This window comes from Erithacus rubecula, assembly GCF_903797595.1.
Source record: "Erithacus rubecula genome assembly, chromosome: 4".
Lineage (NCBI taxonomy): Eukaryota > Metazoa > Chordata > Aves > Passeriformes > Muscicapidae > Erithacus > Erithacus rubecula.
In genome coordinates this window covers 41,466,240-41,488,617 of record NC_136686.1, presented here as the reverse complement: position 1 = coordinate 41,488,617, position 22,378 = coordinate 41,466,240, and the positions used below count along the sequence as shown (strand labels likewise).

The 22,378-nt window shown below is 42.0% G+C and overlaps 2 protein-coding genes across 2 annotated transcripts in view; both read right to left on the bottom strand.

Moving 5' to 3' along the window:
• PRICKLE1 (prickle planar cell polarity protein 1) overlaps positions 1-14,522 on the bottom strand; it is a 64,608-nt gene extending 50,086 nt beyond the window's left edge. Inside the window, exon 1 of the mRNA XM_079303697.1 lies at positions 14,321-14,522. The gene's annotated coding sequence lies outside the window, so the exon portion shown is untranslated. The remainder of the gene's footprint in view (positions 1-14,320) is intronic.
• The window catches only part of GXYLT1 (glucoside xylosyltransferase 1), a 237,383-nt gene extending 222,761 nt beyond the window's left edge, over positions 1-14,622 (bottom strand). Inside the window, exon 1 of the mRNA XM_079304697.1 lies at positions 14,619-14,622. The gene's annotated coding sequence lies outside the window, so the exon portion shown is untranslated. The remainder of the gene's footprint in view (positions 1-14,618) is intronic.
• Between the last annotated feature and the right edge of the window lie 7,756 nt (positions 14,623-22,378).

Below are 22,378 nucleotides of genomic sequence, written 5' to 3'. Positions count from 1 at the left end.
TAAAGAATACTTTGGTCAAATTGGCCAGATGCCCAAGTTCTGCAGTGCCAGCAACTCCTCCCCATTTCTTTTCTGCAGAAAATATTCTCAGTACTGAATATTCCATCCATTCTTCTGCTGTTAGACTAGCTTAATCAAGGTGGAGGAGCTCACCACACACACAGCTCAGGGTGCTTGACAGCTTTGATCCACACATCTGCCTACAGGCTGCACAGGCTGCCTTTCTTGTTTGCCAGGTGCATAACATCCCTTCCTTATTTGATGGTCACACTGCTTCCATGGAAAGATACAGACACTGTTGTTTGAAGCCCAGTCCATCTGAAGTCTCAGTGATCTCCTGAGGTTCCCTTTTTCCTTCTAAGGCCATTAGTGGGATGTGGTGGCAGTCACAGCCTGCATCCTAAGAAGGATTACTCTGCAGACTTGAATTTAGTATCTGTCCATTCTTCCTTCAAGAGGAGAACCAACAGTTACTGACCCTGGATGGCTTCCTCACAATTAATAAGAAGACATTTCTCCTTCAGTCTCAGGCAGGCCTATCTCAATGTGTACCTTTGGGATAGGCTCACTTCAGCACAAAAGCTCCCCAGGAATGAGGCTGATAAGGAAGTGCTCCTTTGGCCATTCAGCAGAGCCCATTTCTTCCTCCTCTTCTGCCTCTGGGCCTGGTTTAACTAGTTTGGGCAGCTCACCAGGGGCCTAGAGAACCACATCAAAGCGCTTGGGTTTCTTCTGTTGTCTTTGGTGTTTGTGGAGTGGCTGTGAGAAGGCTCCTGCCTCCACCTACGTGCTCAGACCGCTTGCACGCTTATGGAGCCGCACCACAACAACAGGCAACACGCATCCTCACCCTGCCAGAGGCTCTTCTGGGGAGCGAAATCTGGCGAGGAGCAGCTCGCTGTCCAAGCAGGGAGTGCCGAGCCTGACAGCTCCTGCCGTCCCTGCTGCCAGCGGCGGCACCAGAGCGGCTGCACATCCCTGTTCCCCAGCTCCCCCGAGCACGGCCCTCTCCTGACAGAAAGCACGAAGCAAGATGCCATGCCAAAAGATGAATGTCTGTGCAGTTATTTTAGCATATAGGCTGGGACCTTAAGGCTTGTTCCCTTCTCCTTTCGGTTTCGGTATGATTTTGACCACTGGCAAATTAACAGAGACAAAGCAAGCAGAGGAACGGAAAAAACAGCCAATTGTCAGTGTTTTCTGCATGGACAGGTTGCTTTCTGTCCTTCCAAACCATTTAAACGCTACTCATATAAAGCAATTGGAGAGAAATTAACAAGCTTTGCTTTTGGTGTCGCTGCGAACCAGCCCTTGAAATATCGTCAGCCTTGAAGCACAGCTGGGCAGATGCGCTCCGAGTGCCACAAGCACAGGGAGAAAAGCACGAGCGATCTCCTTCCCCCGCCCCCGGCAGCGCCATGAACCATCGCCGCCGCCGCCGGGCCCTCAGCGCCGCCGGGCCGGCGCACGGCCGCCATCTGGCGGGCGCTGGGAGCGGCACAGGCCGCGCCGGGCCGGGCCGGGCTCCAGACAATCCTGCTCGGGAACCGGGGCTGGCACCGGCGCGATGCCACACCTGTGTCACACGGACACTGCCATCCTCAGCAGTTGCTGACAGCACCAAGCTGTGTGGTGTGGTCAGTGTGCTGGAGGGATGACACCAGAGGGACCCTCACAGGACTGAGGTGGGTCTGTGCAAACCTCATGAAGTTCAACAAGGCCAAGTGCAAGGTCCTGGGTCAGGACAGTCCCGAGCACAGCACAGGCTGAGCAGAGAACGGACTGAGAGCAGCCTGAAGAGAAGATCTTGGGCATGTAGAGAAGCTCAACATGACCTGGCAAGGGGCACTTGCAGCCCAGAGAGCCAAACGTGTCCTGGGCTGGATGGAAGCAGCATGGGCAGCAGGGCAAGGGAGGGGATTCTGCCCCTCTACATCACTCTGGTGAGATCCACCTGGAAAGCTGCATCCAGCTCTGGGTCCTCAGCACCAGAAGGACATGGACCTGCTGAGAGAGTCCAGAGGAAGGCCAGGAAGATGAGAGGACTGGAGCACCTCTTCCATGAAGACAGGCTGAGAACACTGGGATTGTTCAGTCTGGGACAGAGAAGCCTTGAGGGAAACCTTATAGCAGCCTTCCAGTGCCTACAAGCAAACTGGAAGGGACTTCCTACAAGGGCATGCAGCCATAGGACAAGGGGTATTGGATTTGTAATGAACAAGGGTAGCTTTAGATTAAGTATTAGGAAGAAAGACATTATTATGAAGTTACTGACACCATACAAATTGCCCAGAAAAACTGTGGATGCCTCATCCTCAAGTGTTCCAGGCCTGGTTGGAACGGCCTTTGAGCAACCAGTCTAGTGAGAGATGTCCTTGCCCCATGGCAGGGGTTTGGAACCAGATGACTTTTAAGGTCCCTCCCAACCCAAACCATTCTATGACAATTCATCAACTTTACGTTCAGCTCTACATTATGTCACCATCACAAGTCACACCAACTCCATGGGTACATCTCCACTGCACCTTCCCCAGCAAGGAGATAACATCACATGGCCTTTTTTTCCACCAGAACTGTGAGGCCCACACTGGACATTAATAGCAGCCAGAGCCCTAAAACCAACAGCTGAGCCTTCCATACCCCACCAGTTCACTCGTACATCTTCTGCCACCTTTGAGTCTGTATTTGGTGTTTGCCTGACCAGCTCTGCTGCCCTCCCAGCTGCAACACCCTACTTTTCCCTGGAGTCACCACCTGCAAGAGAGGTGAGGCAGGCACTATCACACCAGTCTGGTTTTCTTTGCAGAGAGTGTAGTTAGAACCCAAGCCCCATATTTTAGCATTTAAATGAAAATGTCCAGGGCTGTACATTTTCAAGGTGACTTTTCTCAAGCATTTCTCCTGCAGCAAACTGTCATAGCACTGACTTGATAACCATGTGCACCTCAGGTTGGTACACTCTGCTCTCCATGCTGCTAAAGCACCTTTCAGTGTTGACCAACAGCTACACAAACATTTCAGCTTTGGAGATGTGGATGTCAGGCTTCCATATATAGCTGTGCCTGATGTACAACTATGGTAGTACAGGTGCAGCATATGCACACATGATCAGGTCTTTTCCAAATTGTTTCTTAAGGAGAAAATTCGTAAGTGTACCAGGCTGTGCACATACTGGGGTCAAATTCAGACCTAAGCATTGCAGCGTGTCCTCCTGATACTTACTTTGTTTCATAAGGTATCACACAACAGGCTAATTTGAAAGTGAGAGCTGGAAATGTTCCAGAGGAAAGAAAACTGAGGCTACCAGAATGCTGCTAAGACACCAATGTTACAAAACTGTCTTTAAATAGCACTTTTGGAAGGATATCAAGACATATATATTTTCTATGCACCCTTCCACAGCATAACAATTTTTAGTCATTTTTACTTTATTTAAACAGGACACAGATAAACTTCGATTTAAATAATTCCTTCTGGCATTATTTAGATTACTGATTTACTTACCCACCACATACACTTTTGTGCTTAACCCACAAATATTATTAAAGAGCTTGAAACACTTTCTTATAGTGTATATCACAACATGGATCTGTAACAGAACAGGAGGATTAATCTACTCAGACTTTCGATCCCATATATTCTTGTTTTCTGCCACAAAAATCATGGGGTACCAAGCATCCCTCTGAGGCCTCTTGTCAGAAAGCTTCTCTAAGCAAAAAGAGCTTTTAAAGAAATAGGTAGTGAGCTATACAGTAGTCATAGTGTTTAGCTTACTTACATACAACTCAAGACTGCAAGCAAATGGCTCTGGAATTATTCACAAGAAGGAGTGACTTCTAAGATTTACCCTGGGCTTATTGCTGCTTCCAGAATAGATTTCTGTCTTTCAGAAGCATTGCACCATCAGCTCTGTATTTTGTGGTGACAGCTCTTCAAAAGTACCTATAAACAGATTCAAGCTCTGGATCCCCAAAACTATCTCCATTTCCTGAGGTCAAGTCATACATCACTAGTTTCATAGCAGGCAGAAAGTCTCAAGTTTCTTCAGAGCCTTTAGGTCATCAACTTGATTACACGCTATTATCTTTGATTTGCTGTTAACCACTACAACAAGTGAGAGTCAGAAGCATGCTCTCCTATTCCCATATCTTTTCCAATAGAAGTCACATCATCCATAAACCTGATAAAGTGCTTCATAAGATTTCAGTATTTCTGCAAGCTTGCTGTATATACTAATCTCTGTTAAAGACTAATTTTCCTACAGAGTTTCATATTCTAACCACATTACCTTTTGCTTCCCTTGTACTCAAAAATTAGTTATGCACACCAGACCTCATGCTTTGAAAATTCTACCAAAAGTAGTTTCTGTTCCAGACATGCATTGCAGTCTCCACAATTACAACTTTCAAAAGAGCTTAGAAATGCCCCCTTAAGTCTTAAAGCCATTAGAAAAACATGAGTAAAAGCTGCCAGCTGGAAAACCACTTGCACACCTCTGCACTTGGAAGGTTCTCAGTCTCCTAATCCACAAGGATGGCCCTACCTAAGCAAGCTGAGAAGTATCCAGCTTCCAGCTAGGAAAAGCATATTGCATTGACAAGCACACGTATTGCTATCAAACACTTTCTCTGCCCTCACCACTCCTCACGTCAGTTGTAGACAAGCACCACTGCTCATGACCACAGCAGTTCACAGCAGCAGTTCACAGCATTTCTTGGGCTCCACCATGCCACCTCACTGTCTGACACCTATACTTCAAAAAAGCCACAGTTAAAGCTACAATTAACTTACTATGATAAATCATTTTCCCTGTGGTAAGTCATGCAAAACCTATCAGGGACAAAGAAGAATTCACTACTGGAATTAATGGCTGTAGTCAAGGGGGCTCAGAAGCCAGTTCTGTGCTCAGGAAGCCACACTGAATGTTGAGACCTGCATCACACCGACCCAGCACAGCACAGCTAACTTCTGTGACATCTGATACATAAGGCCACCACACAACTAGCTAGGCAATCTCTTGACTTTTTGGGAGGGCTGGCAGACTAAAATGGAAGGGAAAAGTTCAGTAACTAAACAGGTTAACACCACAAGGTTTTTACCCATATCATAATAAAATTGGAGATAAAATTTAAGGGATATACTAAGTTTACTCCAGATTTAAAGAGCCACTCTTGTGGACACCTGTTATTTGCTATTTAAGCAGAAAACAAAAATTCAAATATGCCAATAAATTTACTCCAAGTCTGAATACACTACAAGAGCCAACTATTTCATGGGCATTTTTTAAACTATAGAAAGAGGCAGTCAAAGCAATGTTTCAGTTAGGCAGAGAAGGTTGCATTAATTTCAAAAACTAAATAGAGGTAAAGTTGGAGTCTGTTGCACTGGTTAATGAATGAGGTGACTGTTCTCAATGATATCCACACATGTACAGATCACAGCCACCATGAACAGTTTTTACAGCACTGCTGTATAATCTCATTCAGTTATTTGACTACTGATGGTAATTAAGGACCATAATCCATTGCCAAAAAATAAACAAATGTGAACAACCACCAAAACTTGGGCAATAGAAAAAATTGTGTGTGGATATTCCAGGTTTCTTGCAAAGTACTTCACTGTTCAGAGAAAATTTTAAATTATATGTACTTAAATATGTACAAAATACAAGAATGGAGCTGAACACTTCACAAGCACAGAAAAAACAACAGTAACTGAGAAAGTACTGTTTATACAGAATTAGTATTTTGAACCTGGATAACGAGGAACAGGATCCACAGATTAGAACCACTGAAGCAAGAGAAAACCACAAAGAAAGTTTGAGTTGTAGGGATAGAGCCAATCCAGCCTTCTTTCCTTTGGGGCCTGCACTGGAATACAGCTATATCCCAGAATTTTTGCAGGATCTGAGTCTAGTCAGGTAAGTACTTTACCATACACATTACTTATTATGTACCAAAATTGATATAAATTAAATTAAAGACATGTGCATCCTGATTAGAGGTACTAGCTGTAATGTATTATATATGAAAATGAAACATTATGTACAAAAAGTAACAAGCATAGTAACTGATATCTACAAACTAAAGTCACAGTGGCACATTGAACAATTTTAGGTTAACCAGACTCACTTAAAAATAGAAACCAGAGGCTGGGCTCTTCTCTCACCCCATTTTACATGTCTTTACTTCCATTGATTTCTAGTGGAGTTCTTCACAATTTATGCCATTGTGAGAGGAGAATCAAGCCTTGTGTGCTTGAAAGGAAACAGCAGACATACTTCCCACCAGAGTGCAGGGGGAGATTTAAAAAAACCACAAGTATATGAACTGTGAAACCGATAGAGTACACAAGCAAAGGCAGGCAAAGAGGCTCTAGCTGGGGGTGGGGAAGAAGAGAACTTGCAGCCTACCCAGGGTTTTGGTTGTTCATTTTGTTTGTTTGTTTTTAAAGACTTGGTACGGATATTAAGTCAGAAGCCCAGTCAGTATACAGGTTTCTAAAAAAAAAAAAAAAAAAAGGTTTAGAAATAAGTCACATTTTTTTCAGACAGACAACAATTATTTATATTTTCCTACAGTTATTCTATAAAATGAGGAGCATGCCATTTTGTTTGTGGAAGACACAGACTTTTCCTAGAAAGCAGAGATCTGACCTATTTGCATCACCAGCAACAGTGACTGATGATCATTCACACTCAAGCCCAGGCAGATGATCTTCCAAAACTCTTCAGGATCATCTGGACAACTAATACTACACTGGTTAGAAATAATAACACTTGAGACTGGAATATAAATCAACATCCTATATGTGACATAGGTGACAAAAATCACTTTATGGTTTGTAGGTATAGCAGAACAGAAACTATAGCTTTATAGTCTATGTTTTTTTAGGCTTCTGGTTTTTTTTCTTCTTTTTCTTGGTAGCAGCATGTGGTTAGGAAGCTCCTCTTTCACCACCCCACTGTGCACAAACATAATCCTTGCACTGTTCTGTACTGATTGGGCTGATTTGGGAAGCTCACTTAAAAAAGGAAGAAAACCCCTAAATATTTTCAAACTATCTTGAGGAACACCTGCATAACTACCTCGCAGTGCAAGGGAAACAGCTCAAGCTTTTTACAGAGGGAATACAGAATTAATTCATTGTTCTATATGCTATAGAAATGCTAGATTGAAGTAATTCCTATTTATTCGGAGTCCAACTGACAGAATAGTACTGTAACTGTTTGGAAATGCTTTTTTCCCCACTTTGACTCATATACACAACCCCTGTCACAGCTCACACAGCAGATTTTAAGTCACTCCCAGCAGACCAATATGCCAACAGTTCCTTTTAAGGAACAAATCCAGATTATCTACTCAAAATTGCATTAGATAACAGCTGATTTAGTACACAACAAAGCAGGATGAAGGTAAATGCAGAGAATTGGACAAAGGAGGATGCCTTCTACCTGCAGAAAAAAATGCTGCATAATTGAAGGTGTACTTGCTGATCTTCATGAGACATGTTCTAAGAGGCCCTCAGAAGGTGGAAAGAGACCTTGTTTTGTCCTTACACTTAGGATTTAGATGTTGACCACAGACTTACGCATTAAAGTAAAAAAAAGCCAGAAATGAACAGAAATTAACAGGAGCTTGGTATCACCTCAGTTCCTAGAATACAGCCACTAAATATACCTTTGTGAAAGAGTCATCATACTATCAGTACCTCTTGACAGCATCAGCTTCAGGCTAATAAGACATCCACTAATAGGTCAGAAATATTTACAAACAGCCACAACACAATATGAGACAGACAGGGAGATATTAAAAAAGCAATCTTCCAAAATTACAGCCTAAAAGGTGGCAGATTGAGAACTAGACAATAGAGCTCTAAGCACCAGGGACCATTTTGCAAAGAAATCTGAAAAGCAATAAATCTACAGCAGTGAAACAGGTGCCTATTTGTCACTGTGGTCACTTCAGTTCAAACACTTGTATTGTTCAATTTCAGTATATTAACAGCTACTCAAAAAACAGGCAAGCTTGTCTTGCATGAAATCAAGAGTTTTATATTACTGGAAAAACATACATTGAGAACAAAATGGGGTATTAGACCACTAGACCACCGAACTTCAGCTTCACAACACCTGAAACCCCCTGCAAATTACTGTCTAAGCAGATAGGCTGTATGAAAGGCTGCTATTTACTGGATTCACAAACAACTAAAGAAACCATTGAGCTCAATAATCTACTCAGCAGCATCCTTTGCTGAGAGCACTCCTACATCATTTTGGCAGGTCATGGCCGAGCACAACAGCACAACATAGGCTTCCCTCTTACCCTGCAGAGTTCTCTCCAGCATTAGTCTGCACTGCTTCCTTTCCCAAAGTCTCCAAAGGAGAGGCCAACACCCTGTAAAAGGGACCCAGACTCTGGGATCTGACTGTGGAGAGCTTCTTTAACACAACTGCCTGTTGTTTTAGTCAGTCACATTTCTTCTGAGTAGTACTGATACACCTCCTAGCTTGATACCTGCTGAAACCCAAACCTACATTGAGCTGCTGAAAGAACAGAACAAAGCTCCATCCTGAGTAAACAATGTCCTCATGAGGCTGGAAGTTTTTTGGTACCTCATAACAGATGAGAGCCTGGTCTGCTTTCTACATGTTTGGCAGTACTCGAAGACATTCGCTGGCTATTGGCCTGCCAAGCTGTTTAGGCTTGTAAGTTTCTTTGCACTTGCTTTATGCTATTAATTTTATTAAATATAAACATATCCTTTGTATATATTTTTCTCATATTCCATATGCACAGAATGAGCTCATTTCAGCCTGAGGATGAATGAAAACTCAATATTTACCACACAGATCCCCTATGCTTTGCAAACAAGACTGGAAAAATGCCCTCTCACAATGAAGTTATCCATACCATCTTTCTGATGAGCAAAGCAAGAGGAAACAGTTCAAAGCTCTTGGAAAGCCATATGTATACTTTTACAAAAGACATCTGCAATTCACCAGTGAGGTTCTAGACCTAGCATAATTTATTTAGCAGTCTGTATATAGAGATGCAAATATGCAAGGTTCAGACATTTCTTTAGTGCCTCCATAGAATTAATTTTAAAGTACATAAATATTCATACTTTGAATAGTCATCTCAGCATGTGAAGCTTTCATTTTTATGTGAAAATGCCAATTCTTGCAAAGAGTCTGAAATAAAGTAAAAATCTATTAATCCTAAAGTATGCACACAAACACATGCAATTTCTTTACATAAACACTTCTGAACTTCTGGGTGATTATCGCTTGATTACAAAAAGAGATCCTTAAAAACTATCTTCACTAATCATGCAGTAATTTTTAACATGCTTGAAAACAAGTCAGGTTTTACTGCTGTTAGACGAGTTGATCCACACCTGAAAGCACAAGGTGGCTTTCAATTTGCACCATGGTTATTGCGTGTCTTTGTTGCTACCGAAATGGGCCATGGGTGAGGGCAGTGTCCGACAAGTCCAAGTGCTCAACGGGTTGAGCAAGAGTGCCTGGGTGCCTCGGCAGAGCCTCCTGCTGAGCCAGCACTACCACTGTCACACAAGCACTTGGCTAAGGACTGGATCAGGGGACAGCAAAACAGGTAAAGCTGAGCAATCACAGCCCCTGAGTCAGAGGGGGGTTATGTGGCTCCAGCAGGGATCACAGAAATGCAGAAGGGATGTGTGCTGTGAGGAACGGCACAGAAGCATTAAAGATTCAGAGACAAGTCTTTTAATATCAGTCTTGTTAGTGAGAGAGGATACAGCTTTCCTACAGAACAAGAATGTGCAGTCCTACCATACAGCACAATCCAAGGCCTACATTATTTTATTTCTAACTGCATACATGTTCTAATTTTCTTTTTTAAACACTCCAACACATTCAGAAATAAAGACATTTGGACAATGAAAACTCTCAAAGAAAATTTAAGGGACTAACACCACGCTGCTTAAAAAGAGAAATCTGTAAGTTTTATTATAAGCACCATGACACTGACATGCAGATTTTTAATCATGCTGGCTGCAATTATACAAATCAGTGTTCCAACCCACAGAGAAGTCAGTTTTCACATACACCACATTAACACAGACATTAGACAGGATTTGGCATGCTGCCGACAGAGAAGTCTAGTTCTGGAATCATGTAATATTAAGTCTGGGGTTACTTGATGCAAGATTACAAGGCAACAAGCTCAAAAAGGTGGTTACAAAAACATCACAGGAAACAAAATTATTTTAAATAAAAGCAAGAAATTATATTTCAGTATTTGGATGGCATTTGAAAATGCTTTTTTTTGCATGCAACCACTCCACAAAGCTAACATTGTGTGTAACTGGAAACATTAAAAAAAAATTTCTTACTGAAGTCAAAGACTGTAATTGTGAACTATGGGATCTGCCCTTAGATAAAAATGAATACAACTTGTTATATTGTTATAGATCCAAACCTAAAAGCATGCTCCATAATACTCTTACATCTTAAGAAGGGGACAGAGGGGAAGAGAGAAAATGAAGGAGAGAAGTACACAAGATAGAACAGCAAGAACTATCAGGTGCTATAAATCAATGTTTCAAACACAGACCTTAGACAGGAGTACATGACTTTGGTACAGAACAACTGAAATAACACAGTTCCAGCATCTGCTGATGTGCAATCCACTGGAAATGAAAAGCCTACCTGAGAGACCATCTACCCCAGGTTTACTAGCTAGCAAAACATTGGGCTTGATAGGTTCATAATGATCTTGAAAAGCAACTCACTGACCTTATAGCTATATTTAAGAACTTTAAGAGGCCTTCCAGGCAGCATTCCAAGAAAAGGTAAACTAGCAAAAAAGCTGTCATTTATAGATATTTTAAAAATACTAAAAATGTTTGTGTTGGCTCTTACCTCTTGTATATTGAGTACTTCACTCATTTTGTACATTTAAAAAATCCTCCTTGCACAAGAACATGCTTGAGGAGTGTTGTCAGTTTGTACTGAGAAGCCAAATGCTCTTTTAGTTCCGCTAAAAATATATAATGTATTTTGTGACTATTATAAATACATAAAATACAATGAGGAAGAGTTGTAGCAGACCACCTGTGAAATTTTCTTCAGTAGCTGGAAATATCCTTTGTCAATGAACCAGCAGCCAAAGAGCTGTTTCTGAAAAAAGCATGCAATTTTGGCAAACTGATCTGATAGTCTATCTGGGAATTTCTGCCAGAAATGCCACGACTTCAGTGTGCTATTACTTGCAAAACATGTTTCTTCCCATCATTCTTCAGCCATAAGGTGGGAGGAGGAAAAGATGAGCAATAGCTGTGCTGTATCCTTCCAAGCTGGTTCTTCGCATTATACAACTCCTAATCCAAACAATTTAAGCACACAAGTAAAAGCTACTCGTTTCTGTAAACATTTCCAGGAGCAGGACCTAAGCTTGCATGGCTTACACCAAGTATATACTAATGGCTAGAGCTAACCTCAAGTTTACTTCTGTTTAAACAGCATAAGCAAAAACCAGTGCTGGCCAAACTGAAGCTTAAGCCTTAATAAAGGGGGTAAACCGAATATTGATATAAGCCACTTGGACACTAGGGACCCATCTCAATCCAATTCTTAGGGCAATATTGTATCATGCAACCGTTTTCCCAGAAACATAAACAATGTTTCTCGACAATTAAAAAATAAAAAACAATGTTTCAGAGCATGCTTTGATACCTCAGCAGCAGGGATCTCTTTACTTTAGGATAACACAGTCACAGAAAACAGAAACACAACCCAGCTTGTTTGTTTGTTTTAAATGAAATTCATCACTGCACATCCAATTAACTCTGGAATGCATAAGACACAGCACCCAAGCAAATAGAGGCTTTAAATTTAAGAGCAACTTTCAGTCTGCTCTGTTAGAAGCTGTGTATGGCAGTAATTGACAACGTATTTATTACGCAAGATTCATACGACTAAGGGGAAGGACTTTTAGGCTATGACACAAAAGCTTTCAGCATTAGAAAGGGTCAAACCAATCTGCAAAAGCATAATATGAAGCAAAGCCGTTTAAATTACTCGCAAAATGTAGACATTCATTAGCATAGAGAAGTTTCATGGGAAAACAATGACGAAGTAAAAGTCACCCTATTTTCATATGCTAATTAATTAAATATGCCAAATGCATTTAATCTCATATTATAACCATAGGGGGAGACAGACCAAACTCTTGAAGTTCCAAAAAGCCAGGTCATTAGTGTGCCAAGTCATTCTTCAGATCTTCTCCTTATATACATTCCCAATTTACAGCATATGTAAGTAAAACTTGATTCCCCCTCCCACCCCCTCCATTTCTCCTACTTCGGAAGGCACTTGCTATCTCTGTACTATAAAGTCTTATTAAATGCTAGAAATAACTCATTTTCTAGGGGAAAAAAAAAAACAAACCCTAAAAGCACAGAAGCCATTTTGCCAAAGGCCTGAATTAAACACGCCAGTCCCCCTAAGACATAGAATAAGCTAGCTAAAAATGAGATTAATAACATTCTTGCACATATGCACAAAAATCCACACATAGTTTGCAGTCTTTAAGTTCAGATGACATTTCTAGCCATTTCTTGCCTTTCCAAACAAGAAAGGGATTCTTATGTTTACATAAGTTTCTCCTTGCTTAATAAATCTTAAATTGAAACAGATTTTTTTTTAAACAATTACCTTTTTCAGAGTTATCATACTACAGGATATTAGGAAAAACCAGACTCTCCTGTTGCTTTTACCCACATCTGACTCCAATCTTAATAGTTTAGCTATTAACCCTGTAAGGTCCTTACACACACACCTTGCCCAGTTGATGTTAAATTTTTTATATGACTGCTCTGGGCTTACCCATTACAAAACCTTTTGTTGTACAGAAAGCCAGCAGCTCCACGGACCTTGATTTACAGGACACAATTAACTGTGCTGTTGGCAGAACTGCACCAGCCCGGCTCATCCGGGGCTCTGCAGGGAGGAATGAAAGGATCTGTCACTGCATCAGACTAACGGCTCTTCCATCGCCTCTCCTTTCCACTCCCTGCCCAAGCTCATTCTGATCTACTCGTGTCTTGGGATGAAAACCCGGCTGCTGCGATATACCTGTCTTGCAAAGAAATAGTACAAATTACCCTAATTCCCCCTAGAAATAGTAAGAACTGCAGTTAAAGGGGAGAAAACCTCATCCTACTAGAAAAATCCCAGAACTTACTCTAGAGTTTGCTGTGCAAAACATGTAGTTTAAAGACCTCAGTTACCAGCTAAACAATGATCACAGGGAATTTCGCCACAATAACGCTAGCAATTCATTTATGCCATTTTTTTAGGTTTTAGCTTGTTGGGAATGTGCATCGTTAACCATTAAAATTCACTGTATAAACATTTCTCAGCGAGACTGTAAAATACCCCCCGCTGCGTTTCCTCGCTCTCCAGCTGACCGCATTTAGAAACACTGGTACTGGTGGGTGCTTTATTTTGCCTCCCTGGGCCACCCCCGCTGGGGTACAGTGACAGACCCCTGTCAAAGGCCAGCCCCAGCCGCCCCGGGCTCGGGCCACCCCAGTCCGGCCGATTGATAAACGGAGGCTGCTGGAGTTGAAATCCTGCGGGGGGCATAAATATTCTGGGAGCAGGGACTCGCGCCCGGTCCATCGCCTTTCCAGAGCTCTCTTCGTTAAGACAGGAAAGCACACACACATACTTTCTGCGAGGTCCGTGGCTGCAGGGGTGGGTGTGGGGATCACCCCCCAGTTAAAGCGGGCAGCGCGGAAGGTGCCGCAGGGATGGCAGATCGAGGCTCGCACCCCGCCGGGGTCCCCGCTCGGGGAAGGAAGGCGCCCAGAGGCGGCCGCTTCGCTCGGGATAAGGAGGGGGCGGAGGCTGCCTGGAAGGGGCCAGTTGTCACGCACTGACAGGCAACAGCTGAGCTCCCGCATCTGGCCCCTCGCTCAGACCGGCGGGCGCACCGAGCCGGCACGGCGGCGGCGCCGCGACAACTTCCCCGACAGCCGCCGCGGGGCTCGGCGGGACGCCCTGCGCTCCCCGAGCCCGCAGCCCCGTCCGACAACTCCGCGCAGGACAGCGCAGCGCCAGCCGCGGGCTCCGGGCTGGGCGATTCCTCACCGGCGCGCCTGGCGGTGCCAGCCCCGGGCAGGGCGCAGGACCCTCGCCGCACCGCGGGAAGCGCTCCGCCGCCAGTGGCACGGTGCCGGCTGCGGACGGCGCTCCGCCAAACCCGCCGGGCGTTCCGCCGCGCCGCCGCAGGCTGTCCGCCAGCCGTCACCCCGGGGAGCCTCCACTCACCCTCCCCGCAGCGCGGCCGGACCACGGCGACGTATTCCCGGGAGGCGGTGTGGTCCGTCACACAGACGACGGGGGAGGCGGATACCCGGCTGCGTCCCACGGAGTCAGCGCCGGCGGGAGACGCGCATCTCCGGCACGGACCGCCCGGAGCCTCTCGGCCGCCCCGCCGCGACTGCCCGAGCCCCGGCGCGCTCCCCGCCCTAATGGGGCTCGGCCGCCCCGCACCCGGGACGGCGCCGGCCGCGCTCCGCCGCGCCCATTGGCTGCCGCCCGCCGCCCCCGCCAATCGCCGCGCGGCCGGCGGCGCGCCGGGCCCGCGGGGCGGGGCTGGGGCGGGGCCGCGGGCGGCGCGCGGGGGGCTCGGGGAGCGTGTGGGGAGCGCGGGGTGAGCCCGGCCGGGGCGCGGGGGGGGCACGGGCCGGTTCTGCGCTCCCTGTCCCTCGCTCAGACAGAGCTCTGAAGCCGAGAGCAGCTTTCACCGAGGGAACGGGACAGGGAAAGTCAATTAAGAGCTTCTCGCGCGGATGTGTGCGGTGGGGTGCGGTGGAGCCCGTTCCGGCTGAGTGTGCGGCCCACGGTGCTCCCGGGCCCGCATCCCCCTGCCAGGCAATGCCCGGGCTGGGCGCGCCCCAAAGCGGAGCGGCCCCGGTCTCAACGCTGAAGAGACGGCAAAACGGAGGCGGTCGGCGTTAAAGGGACACTGAAGTAGCCAGGCACACGTAGAAGTCCCTTCCCTATTATCGTTACCGGCACTTTCGGTATCTGTTAAGCTGCTGCAGTCTGCAGCCCTTGATCCTGTTGCTGGCACCTAATACTCTTTAAGCAACATGGATTGAGCTCTCTAGTGGTCTCAGTATTTAAACCGTCCATGGAAGCATCAAAGGATGAGTAACATGGCATTTAACTCAATGTTATACTTCTTCTATAGGTGCGAATTGGAAGATGAGAATAACTTTGCCACAGTGCCTTCCAGGCAGTCACAAACTCTCCCCACTTGGTGAAACGAAAGTGTTTGGAGCCTCAAAAGTTGTTTTATATAAAGCTGTGTCTCTAGCAGTGATTCTGTAAACAAGGAATTACATGAGGAAATGAAAATGAGAATTTTCCCTTAGTGTTTTGAAGCACATTTGGTTTTCCTCTGTTAGCAGAATAAGTTTTTCTATATTCCAATCTGGTCAAAATAATCTTTCTCCATCTGAAAAAATTAAAACTCACAGGAAACAACTTCAGACTACAACTATAGGCTACAATGTTGCTAGAGTCAAGAGTGTTAAAACTACTTACCACCTTGTAAGTTTCAACTGCAATGCAAATGCTGAGTGCTCTTTTCAATTTTATTTTTCAATTTTATGTGTTATTTTTTTCAATTCCTTTTAAATGTTAACCAAATCTGAAAATAAATGTGTCCAAATTGAAGTTTTCAGAAAAAAAGAATAGACGCTTGTACAGATAGGGGAAATCTCAGAAGAGTCAGCCTCTCTCACTCTTTCCATCAGAAAGATTTTGCATTTCTCCTGTAATTTAAAGAGAATAAAGCTAGTGTGGAAAAAAAAATCTTGTAAAATATATACTATAATAATAACATTACTGTAAAATCAATTATAAAGGGAACGAGAATAAAATGGTGGCAAAGATGGCAAAAGAGCTGTCAAACAGCCTTAGAGCTGTTTGTCCCTTGTCTTGTGTTCTTCCCTGCCACCTATTCAAGCATTTTTGTGTCACTTATCACAACGATCTGAATACTTTTAGGCTCTGCTGGCAGCACTGCATGATTTCTGTCCTTTACTTCTTCCCACTTAATGTTCCAAAGACATAGGAAATAAGATTGCTTGGCTTTTAAATAACCTTGTCAAAGGTGTTTGAAGTCATATATTAGCAGATCTGAATCTGGAATGAAAGAATTTATGGCCAATGCACTCTTTTAAGTTGTATATCTGTTTATCTGATCCTCACTTATGAGTGCCTCTAATTAAGCAATAAACTCCTAGTTTCTACTTAACCATATGGGTAGCCTGGGCAGTTTGCTACAGTAATGTAATTTACCCATTCTATGGCCATGTCTGCAATGCAAATCCATCATGGCTGTTTAGAAAGTGTGACAACCTGCTCTGTTTTTCACAAAGTGGAAATAAAGCATGTCCCAGTTACTAACTGTAATCCTGAAACAGTACAGACAGTTTTCTCTTTGGATCTTCAGGACTTTGTGTCCAAGACAAAATACACCTACTGCAAACAGCAGCAAAGATAAAAAATTGCAGCCTACAATTAGTGAGGAAAGGACAATAATATTTCCATCTTTTTTTTTTTTTTTTTTTTTTTTTTTTTTTTTTTTTAACTTTCTGTGCGAGCTACTTGGCTGTTTTGTGCTTTTGATGCATTCTCTCCTCAGGTACTGTTCAAAGGGTTTAATTGTATCCACTTTTCATTCATTTGAAGTGTGGATAATTTGAGGATGGGGTCTCGTCTGCCACTGGAGTAGGTTGCAAAACAATACAAGGAAAGTTTACACATAAAAAATACTTATTTGTATGTCTTAAAATTCTGTTAAATATTTCAAAAATATCTATGCAAGACAAAAACCAAAAAACTACTGATGTGCAAGTTTAAAAGGGGCTTGAGTCCCACCTTTGGTACTGTAACATAGTAAAACCTCCAAATTCCATGAGACTGTTGCCCACTTAATGAAAAATGTTTTCTAAAATATGTTATATATTTAGAATTTTTCTCTGAAAACTATTGTTGACAGTTATCATTAATTTCATGTAAGTAATGCAGTTTTTGGCCCACTTTGCAGGAGGTCAAAATTTAAAAATGTGAAGTATGAGACGTTTTTCTGTGATTTTGAAGAGGAAAGTCTCTGTACAGATTCATACAGGTACCCTGGAAGGAAATGCCTAGAGCAATCCATCAGACCTTCCTTTCCAATCCTACCTATTCCAGTGAATACTTTAAATATTTCTTATTATCTTTAAAGTATCCCATGATTACATATGGAAACCATACATACAGAGTTGCAGCTGCAACTGCAGGTAAGCAAACAAGAGTAGCTCCCTGTGTAACAAACATGTAATCTAGCCCTGATGTAGCTTTGAGGCTGGCCTGGAAGAGGTGGCTGGACCAGACAGCCCTCAGAGGTGCCTTCCAACCCTGATCCTGTGATCAGAGCTGTTGGATTCAGCCAATACAGGTCTGACTATGTTGTCTGATTACTAAAACCATTTTAGCATGGGGAATAGAAAAAGGGCATGCCCAGAGAGGGAGAATTTTGAGTGAAACCTAGCAGTCTTTACACTGACTTTTGGCCACCCCAAAGATGTCTGTGATGTTTCCTGTGTATTAAAACAAAATTTTTCTTAAATTGGGGGCAAGATTTGAATTTTGTGCAAGGTCCAGTTGTACTGAATTGGTTTGGCTTTTTTCTAAGATGTGAAGCATAGATGCACTTCATTTGGGGATTTTGGGAGAAAAACGGTGCTTTAATTTCTGCTGCTTGCTTTTTATAACACTGTACATTGGATTTTTACTTTCTCCTTTTTTTTTTCACTCTTTCTTCAAGAAGGGACATCTTAGTGTATACAATGGTCATTCCTTTCATATATGTGCCTCCAAGCAGCAGTAGGAATGCCTCAGTTTCCCTGTTTGCATGCAGAGAATAAAACTGTCTTATACCACATGGGCATATAAAGCTTAGTTAATCTTTATGCAGAGTTTTTTAGACAAAAAACTGTATGGAAGCATATAAATTATTAATATTAACAAGTGCAGCTTGTTAAAACTCTTCTTAGGTGTTTTGGTGTTTTTGGGACACTTTCACAGGAATCAAGCAATGTGGACTTGCCAAAGCAATTAGGCATAAGCTTTCAAATGCTGATTCTTATAAACACAATTCTTTTCTTTGGCTTGTACCCAGCAATATGTTTTTTATCAGTTGTATAGAACTGAGTTACAAAAACCCTAGTCTTGAAAACTCTGGAGATGAGTTTTCACCCTAGTCTTGAAAACTCTGGAGATGAGTCTTCACACTGACATTAAGATTGTTTTCCTCTTAACCTTGGCAGATGTACTTACTTTTGTCTTCTATATCTGCATGAGCCTGAAAATCTACACCAAACCTTCTCAGAGTGCCGTATAGTTTTGAAGGGTAGTTTGAAACGTGGTCACTGGTGAGTTGAAGCAGGGATAGACTAAGGAATACCATCAGTCCCATCACAGTGTCCAGGTTTGATTTCTTTTCCCATGTAAACCTGGGAGAAGCATGCAAGGAGTGAGGGAATTGTCCTGTCCAGGGTCAGGACAAAGCTGGAGTGCATGCTGGTGTTTTGGAGAGAGAATGACTTCTCAGGCTTTCCAGTTCAAGTATTGTTCCAGTTTACTGTATCTCCCTTTTTTATTTATTTTTGCAATAGTCATTCATTTTTGTATAAGATCCCTCCTGCTGATTTTTGTCTGTTTTGTTTGTTTTGGCCTTATCCTATGGCTCCATAACTTTTTCAGCTGTATAGTCGTGCCTAATCTCTGTTTAAAAGTCAGCTGAATCCTTGCATGGCCAGTTACAAAAACATTTCTTATGGATTTCTTTCACAGGCACCTTCCCTGGATGTTTAACTATGTCCTTCCTGGGCTAAGCATTATCCTTACACGAAGGTTTCATACCATGCCTTTGATCACAGACTATTCCATTGGCTCTTCTAGCCTGGTTATTTCCTGTGGACTAGAAGAAAATGGGCAATTTGACTGAGATGAAAAAAGCAATGTTTAGTTTACAATAAATATAAGTAATGCCAGTCCTGTTTCCAAGATCTGCTGCAGAGCCTTGCTCCCTCCTGCCAGAGCTGGAGTCAGTCCTGGGAGCTGCAGTGACGTTTGGAGCAGCTCTTGGAAAACATCCCAACGTTTCTGTAACTATTCCAGCCATGGATGATTGTACTCTGTACTCTGCCTTGTGAGTGGTCTCAGATGAATCTGGTTGCATTCAAGAAACAATGGCAGAATTCCCTGCATTTCTCTAGTTTCAAAAGAATAATAAAAAACCCAGTGGTTCTTTGCATATTTCCCAGTCCCTATCTGCATGAGACTACAATGGATTTTCACAGCGTTTTCCCCGAGAACGTGTGGCCCTTTCACTGCATGGAGGTGTGTTTGTTTAAACAGGAGAAACGAACAACTTTCTGTTATCCCCAGTTTGAGAGATAAAATATCTGTGAGAGGATGTGTCTGATCCCCCATGCAGCAAGACACTTGATGATTAACCCTTTCTTAAGATTGGTCTGGTTTTGTAAGTGCTACGCAGAAAAAAATAAAACAAAACTGTTACACAGGAGACAATAAATATTATTTTAGATAAATAACAATAATTATTTTAAGTATCTTTTAGTCTTAGTAAATTTAATCTGTTTAAAAATGGCACTTGGGGGAGACAGGGGTTTAGAAGTTAGGGATAATATGCCCAACTGTTTGTCCTTTTCCTTCTCTATAATGGCAAAAGTGTAAATCACAACCCTAACTTGATTAACTTTTGTTTCACTGTGTTACGGTTTTAACATTACTTAAACGTATTTTGTTATTTAGCTATGCAGAGATCTTAATCTTTTACTTAAATGTAAATTGCAAAGTACAATCTCTAAACAATTTGATTGAATACCATTGATTTTTCATCAAATAATTGTGGCAAGTCTTGTAATCAATTATTCATCATTCTTAGAGAAGAATAGATGACATGAAGAGTAAGCTGTAATTAAGATAAAAAACTACTGGATTCTCTACTGATAATTTCTTTTGAAATTACAATTCTTGCAATTAAATCAAATTGAAATTAAAATGTGAGTAGCCTGATTGAGGCACTGAGTAATGATTGTACAAAAGTGTAATCTGAAAGAGCCTATTCATATATGGGGACAGACATGACATTTGATGCCTGAAATATTTTCTATTTTACACATGCATTACTTCTGTCTAATGCAAGCATGATGTTGCTATTATAATTTCCTCCATTATTATGTGACCAATACATCAGTTGCAAAACATAAAGCACACTCTCGAAAACAAATTAAACATTTCATTCCTGTGCTAAAATTAAACATTTAATTCCTGTGCTAAATTTATCTTTAGCCTAATTTGTGTTTTTCATTCTAAGTGCCAAATATGAACATGGATTTGCATTTGCATAGTTTTGCAAGTCTTGTGGATTTTTAAATTTACTAATTGATTTGTTATTTCCATGAATAAAGGACCTGACTTGCTGGACAATTAAATCAATGGAAAGTACCCTTTTGTCTTCAATCGTACAGCATACCTAGAAAAACATTCTTCAAGAAGCATTAAAATCCTCAGCATTAGTCTTAGCTATAACCACTGTTAGTGAAATAACTTGTCAGTCAACTGGACTCAGGTAAAGTGAAGTCTGACTTGACAGCAGTCCCCAGAAGATATCAAAACTTCCTTCAAGTATTCAAGATTTTTTGGCCATTGTGCTAAAAGTGAAAGCAATTAAATGGTCTTCTACCCAAAGAAGGAAACTGGAAGGTCACTGATGTACCAGATTATGTTTCTTTTTCAAATTAGAAGAGAATACTTCAGAAGGATTGATAAAATCAGGGGATATTTTAACACCAGAGAGAGCTGTTCTCTGGAAGTTATCACTATTCATGCTATGTAACTGAATGCAGCTATTAGTTGCAAATAATAACCTCACATGACATTGTTTTGATGCAGATAGGATGACTGCAGTAATACACAGAGCACAAATATTTAGGTAGATTTGAAATTCATGTACTGGGAATACACTTTCTGTTATGATTAGGACTATGATTTAGATATGAGCTGTCTCAGTTTTTAAGATCTTTTTGCCTCAATGACATGAATTATGACAACCAGTTCAGAGCCATAAATGCAGAGTTTGCAGGTAACATACACACACAGGCACACGGGGAAATGTATTCCACTGCCTAAATGACCATTGGTTTGGAAAATGAAAAGGATAAACAGAATTCAATCAAATTTAAATAGCATTTTAGCTAGACCTGTGCAGTGATGCAGAAATGGTATTTATTTTCTCTCTCCTCTCTTTTAGATAAAATGCATTTTGTGTCTTTGAGTATCAACAAATCAATTCTTTTCAAAATTTATTGAAGGTTGCTTTGAAAAATAAGTGTGAAAAAAACAGACCTCAGAATTTTGAAACCCACAGATTTGTATTATTAAAACCATGCAGCAAATTTGCTTTCTGTGTTTTAAATGCATATCTTGTTCTGAGAATTTGATGTTCTTTAGTCAAATTATTTGTATTCCCAGATATCAGGCAATATTATTTTTATTTATTTACTGACTGAAGACACTATGCTACTAGTGTGTATATTGACAAATTTAGAGTTCCGCTTCCTTTAGCAATTTGAAATTATTTTGAAATGCATTTTCAGAAAACATTTGAGTTCGAAAACTTGGTAACATGGGAGTTCACAGAAATGTAAAAGCCATGAGTAAATTACTCAAAGATGCACTTTGGAGCTGGGTAAGAGCCAGAAATCCAACAGAAGAGAAAGAGAATAATGAGTGGGCAGCATTTCTGAAAATCAGAAATGTTTACAAAATTTGAACACTTGTTGGTTTTTTCCCACAGTTTTTGATAATTAAGCAATGATCTGTGTTTCAGTTTTCTTCTCTTCCATGGAGTGTCACAACACAATTTGCTATCATTGTGACAGCTCCCTTTAACACTAAGTCTTTCTCTAGATCCAGTCAGAGGGGAGTGTTGCCAAATTTTTGTACTTTTTAATTCTCCATCCTGTAAGGTTCATTGTATTTTAGTTGTCTTTCTGAAATTGCAACAACTAAGTCAGGTGAGGTACTGGATATAAAAAGGCATCAGTTTTTTGTTTGTAGATGCAATTTTCTCAGGCTCTGCCTATTTTTTTATCAAGGCGGACATGAAATATATCAAGCCACCTGATCTATCAGTTAAATGTGCCTTACCATTTCTTTGCTTTCCTTTTACATAGTTAAATGTTATATAATGGAAAACAAAGCAAAGCAGGATTTGGCAAACTCACACTGAATTACTTG